At 51.6% G+C, this 6,198-nt stretch overlaps 1 protein-coding gene across 1 annotated transcript in view; it reads right to left on the minus strand.

Moving 5' to 3' along the window:
- Positions 1 to 3,793: 3,793 nt before the first annotated feature.
- The window catches only part of pick1 (protein interacting with prkca 1), a 37,907-nt gene continuing 35,502 nt past the window's right edge, over positions 3,794 to 6,198 (minus strand). The window contains exon 13 of the mRNA XM_078430394.1: positions 3,794 to 6,198. This exon is cut by the window's right edge and continues 1,131 nt beyond it. The gene's annotated coding sequence lies outside the window, so the exon portion shown is untranslated.

The raw sequence follows: 6,198 nt of genomic DNA on the forward strand, positions 1-6,198 counted from the left end.
CCTTCCCTCCCTCCCTCAGCCTGCTCACCTCCATCCATCCCTCTCTCCTTCCTTCCCTCCCTCCCTCCTTCCTCCCCTCCCTCCCTCCTTCCTCCTCTCTCTCCTTCCTCCCTCTCCCCATCCCTCCCTCCCTCCCCATCCCACCCTCCCTCGCTCCCCATGCTTCATCTCCAACCTTCAGCCACAAGTTAGTTTGGCCCGTTCACTTGTGATTCCCTGACTGAATCACACGCACGGCCCAGCTCACGAGTGAACACGACACACACTCACCACAGCACCGCCAACAAGTCAGCACGCTGCCTCTAACTCAATCAGTAGCTGTTTAGACACAGAGGGGTCAAGGGGAGAGAGAGAGAGAGAGAGAGTGTGGCAACATGACACAGAGATGGAGCACCCACCATGATCAACTTGACTGATGGGATAGGTGCGAAGGGCTGAATGGCCTACTGCACCTATCGTTTTTATGTGTCTACTGGGCCAAGTGGACCCGTTGGGCCCAAACCTCTCCCTCTCCTCCCCCCTCCCTCCCTCCTTCCCCTACCCCCCCCCCCCCCCCCACCACTCCATCCTCCTCAACCCCCTTATCCTCCCTCCTCCCCTCCCCCATCCTCCCGAGGAGATAGATTTAAACTTTTAAATGTGAATAACTTTTAAAATATAACACCATTTTCAATGAAACTACTTCCATTAGCACCAAAGGGATGACGGTGAGTAAGGTGGGCCTAAAATTGTCGCTCTATCGTGTACCGTTTTGGCTTTAGTTCAGGAACAAACAAACAAACATAGTATATAGATAGATGGTGCTGCAAATTAAAAAAAGGTTAAGATAACTAATAGTGAAATTAAATTAGTTTTTTCATTTTAGTTATAGTGTGGCAATAGGCTCTTCGGCCCACCGAGTCTGTGCCGACCAGCGGTCCCTGGACACTAGCACTATCCAGGGACAATTTACAATTTTACCAAAGCCAATTAACCTACAAACCTGTAAGTCTTTGGAATGTGGGTGGAAACCGGAGCTCCCGGGGGAAACCCACGCGGTCACGGGGAGAGCGTACAAACTCCGTACAGACAGCACCCGTAGTCAGGATCGAACCCGGGTCCAAGGCAGCAACTCTGCCGCTGCGCCACCGTGCCGACCCATTCTGATTGCTGGAATTTAAAAAACTTTCCCCTCCTTCCATCCCTCACTCCTTCCTTCACTCTCCCTCCTTCCCTCCCTCTCTCCTTCCCTCAGCCCGCTCACCTCCATCCATCCCTTCCTCCCTCCCTCCTTCCCCCCTCTCCCTCCCTCCCTCCGCCACCCCATGCTTCATCACCTCATCTCGAGGGTGGAAGTGTGCAAGTTGGAGTTGATCTCCTTGACACAGTTGAGGTTGGGAGGAGATCTGATGAAGGTGTGAATAGTCTGCAAGGAATAACCCTCTGGTAAATAACTAATCCACTGCTGAACACAGGGCTGACATTCCAGTCATCCCCACCAGAGAACACCCCACTGCAGTTAATCATCCGTCCACCACGCCCTGTGGATGAATGCAGACCCCCAGACGGAAGACCCTGGTAACTGTGCATCCCCCCACCACTCCATGGCCCCATGGCTGGTGAACACAACCCCTTCCCCCCCCCTCGTCACAGGCTATCTCTCTGCTCCCTGCCTCAGTTGTCCTGTTGCTCCTTCCCTCTCTCTCCTCCTTTCCTGCATCTTCTCCACTTCACCCTACATTTTGTTCCCAGTCCCCTTGTTCAAATCCCTGTCAAAATGTCATGCAGCGTGGAAACAGGCCCTTCGGCCCAACCTGCCCACACCGACCAACATGTCCCATACACACTAGTCCCAGTGTTTTGCTGATATCCTGCCAAACCTGTCCTCTCCATGTACCTGTCTAAATGTTTCTTAAACGTTGCTCTCCTGCCTTTCCCCTCTTTTAGTTCAGTTTTGAGATACAACGCAGATACAGGCCCTTCGGACCATCGAGTCCATGCCGATCAATGATCACTTGTTCACTAATCCTATCCTATACACTAGGGACAAATTTACAGAGGCCTGCACGTCTTTTCAGTGTGGAAGGAAACCAGAGCACCCGGAGAAAACCCACGTGGTCACAGTCCATACAAACAGCACGTGGTCAAGATGGAACCTTGGTCTCTGGCACTGTGAGGCAGCAACTCTACCGCTGTGACTCCATGCCACCACAGTGCTTCTTAAACAATAGGTGCAGGAGGAGGCCATTCGGCCCTTCGAGCCAGCACCACCATTCAATGTGATCATGGCTGATCATTCTCAATCAGTACCCCGTTCCTGCCTTCTCCCCATACCCCCTGACTCCGCTATCCTTAAGAGCTCTATCTAGCTCTCTCTCGAATGCATTCAGAGAATTGGCCTCCACTGCCTTCTGAGGCAGAGAATTCCACAGATTTACAACTCTCTGACTGAAAAAGTTTTTCCTCATCTCCGTTCTAAATGGCCTACATTCTTAAACTGTGTGTGGCCCCTGGTTCTGGACTCCCCCGACATTGGGAACATGTTTCCTGCCTCTAACGTGTCCCTTAATAATTCCTTAATAATCTTATACGTTTCGATAAGATCCCCTCTCATCCTTCTAAATTCCAGTGTATACAAGCCTAGCCGCTCCAGTCTTTCAACATATGACAGTCCCGCCATTCCGGGAATTAACCTAGTAAACCTACGCTGTACGCCCTCAATAACAAGAATATCCTTCCTCAAATTTGGAGACCAAAACTGCACACAGTTCTCCAGGTACGGTCTCACTAGGGCCCTGTACAACTGCAGAATGACCTCTTTGCTCCTATACTCAACTCCTCTTATTATGAAGGCCAACATTCCATTGGCTTTCTTCACTGCCTGCTGTACCTGCATGCTTCCTTTCAGTGACTGATGCACTAGGACACCCAGATCTCGTTGTACGTCCCCTTTTCCTAACTTGACACCATTCAGATAATAATCTGCCTTCTTATTCTTACCACCAAAGTGGATAACCTCACACTTATCCACATTAAACTGCATCTGCCATGCATCCGCCCACTCACACAACCTGTCCAAGTCACCCTTCAACCTCATAGCATCTTCCTCACAGTTCGCACTACCACCCAGCTTTGTATCATCTGCAAATTTGCTAATGGTACTTTTAATCCCTTCTTCCTGGTAAAAAAAAACGCGCTTCTTCCTTCCTGTGCCACCTCCAATGTCTACTTCTGCCTGACCACTTTATGTTGTGCCCTCCTTCTCCTCTCCCTCCTCTCCCTTCCTCACTTCTCATCTAATAAACAGTTAGACAGGGACATGGAGAGGACAGGTTTGGAGGGATATGGCCCAAACGTGGGCAGGTGGGACTAGTGCAGGTGGGACATGTTGGCCGCTGTGGGTCAGTTAGGCAAGAGGGCCTGTTCACACGCTGTATCACTCTATCCCCCCCCTCCCCCCCTGTGTTCTTCAGGCTGACCAGGATATGGTGAGGAGTCTGGGAGGAAACCAGAGATCTCGAAGAAAACCCACGCAGGTCACAGGGGGAACATACAAACTCTGTACAGGATTGAACCTCTGTCTGGCGCAATGCCACCGTGACGTGTCTATCTTCGATGTAAACCAGCATCTGCAGTTCCTTCCTACACACACGTCACGACTGTGGTAGCGATTAGCAGTGTATTGCCATTTGTACTAATGTGGAATACCAGTTCAATAAAAACTAAACTCAGACACAAACTCCCATTGCAAAGATTCCTTTCCATACAAGTTTCTCTCTTCATAAAGCGACTTTGGAAAGCACACTCGTTCCCAAGAGATGGTTTTATGATGAAAAAAGACACGAGAGACTTCACTGATCGAGTGGAAAACATTCACCATTCCCCAAGTTACAGAAAGAGCAGCAGAACATGTTCAAAACACAGCATTTAAAAACCAATGGCACACATGGATAAGTTCATAGAGTAAAGAAGGGGAAATCATTGCACATCTCTGGAATATGACAGTCAATAAAGAACATTCCCACATTCCTGCCATTAACAGGGAAGGCTGCAAAAACAAACTCGGAAAACTGCATTTGACAGGCGACATTCCCACAAACCCGAAATACAATCAGCATGAACCGTTCCTTTGTCCTCCCAGTGCCAGAGACCTGTGTTCAATCCTGACCTCGGGTGCTGCCATTGTGGAGTTTGCACGTTCTTGTGGGTTTCCTTTGGTGCTCCGGTTTCCTCCCACTTACTAAAAACTGCTAATTGCGCTGTAAATTGCCCAATGTGTTGGCGAGTGGCAGAATCCGGGGGGAGTTGATGGGAATGCGAGGAATAGAAAATGGGATGAATGCAGGATTAGTGTTTATGAAGGCTGATGGGCAGCAGCAATTTGATGGGCAGCAGCAATTTGATGGGCCGAAGGGTCAGTTGCCAAGCTGTACGACTATGGCCCTCTCCCCGGAATATAGCAAACAACAGGGACTGCTCCCACCATCCTGGACTACTGTTATCAACAGGGAATATTCATCGCATCCTGGTGTACTCAACAGGGGAAACACCGCCCCGTGCCCCACGTGACCTCACCCAGCCAGCGGCCACGTGCTCCCGCTCCACCAATGGTGGCCGCCCGGGCCGGGAGGTGGGTTGCTACGTAACCTCCGTTAGGCGGCGCCCGGGCCTCCGGGCCTACACTGTCTGGAGTTACACTATCCGGACCTACGTTGTCCGGGCCCATGTTGTCCGGGCCCACACTGTTCGTACCTACACTGTCCGGGCCCACACTGTTCGTACCTACACTGTCCGGGCCCACACTGTCCGTACCTACACTGTCCGGGCCCACACTGTCCAGGCCTACACTGTCCGGGCCCACACTGTCCAGGCCTACACTGTCCGGGCCCACACTGTCCAGGCCCACACTGTCCGGGCCCACACTGTCCAGGCCCACACTGTCCGGGCCCACACTGTCCGGGCCTACAGTGCCCCCCGCCTGGGCCTAATATGGGACAAGGGCAGTCCCGTACGGGACAAACCAATATAGCCCAAAATACGGGATGTCCCGGCTAATACGGGACAGTTAGCAACCCTATTTGTGGCTGTGACCATGTGCCCACTGGCTGTTCTGCTCCAGGGCAGTGTGAAACGGCCACACTGGTTTGTATACTCTGGCAAGCCGACAGTGCTCCCAGTCCATTCCATACTGTGGAGTGGTGACAAAGAATGGATCAGCTGGGCTTGTATTCACTGGAATTTAGATGAGAAGGAATCTTAAGGGATTGGACAGGCTAGATGCAGGAAAAATGTTCCCCATGTTGGGGGAGTCCAGAACCAGGGGGTCACAGTTTAAGAATAAGGGGCAGGCCATTTAGGACTGAGATGAGGAAAAACCTTTTCACCCGGAGAGTTGTGAATCTGTGGAATTCTCTGCCACAGAAGGCAGTGGAGGCCAATTCTCTGGATGCTTTCAAGAGAAAGGAGAGTGGAGTATTCATGAGGTTGGAGAGCTCTTAAGGCTAACGAAATCAATGGATTTGAGGAGAAATCAGGAACGGGGTGCTGATTCGGGACGATCAGCCATGATCATATTGAATGGCAGTTCTGGCTCGAAGGGCCGAATGGCCTCCTTCTGCACCTGTTTTCTATGTTTCTATGACTGTGTCCTCTCTTACAGTGTGGTGTCGGTGTGACTGTGATGTCCAGTGATCAGTGACTCCATTCTGTGCCGATGTCAACATTGTGGGGGCGAGGTGAGTTCACATTGATCCCATCCATTCCCATGACCCGGGTGTGTCTGTGCGGGATCTGCGGAACGTGCAAGAGATCTCCGCACTTACCTCTGCACTGCAGAGTGTGGCAGTGTTCCCCAACCTCCAGAGATTGATGGGGAACTCACACCCGGAGTAACGGGATGGGGAGTTCCCACACCCGGAGTACAGGGATTGACGGAACGTTCCCACTCCCGGAGTGCAGGGATTGAGGGAAGTTCCCACTCCCGGAGTACAGGGATTGACGGAACGTTCCCACTCCCGGATTACAGGGATTGAGGGAAAGTTCCCACTCCCAGAGTGCAGGGATTGAGGGAAGTTCCCACTCCCGGAGTATAGGGATTGACAGAACGTTCCCACTCCCGGAGTACAGGGATTGACGGAACGTTCCCAGTCCTGGAATACAGGGATTGACAGAAACTTCCCACTCCCGGAGTACAGGGATTGACGGAACGTTCCCACTCCC

Source organism: Rhinoraja longicauda, chromosome 40 (genome assembly GCF_053455715.1).
Source record: "Rhinoraja longicauda isolate Sanriku21f chromosome 40, sRhiLon1.1, whole genome shotgun sequence".
NCBI lineage: Eukaryota > Metazoa > Chordata > Chondrichthyes > Rajiformes > Arhynchobatidae > Rhinoraja > Rhinoraja longicauda.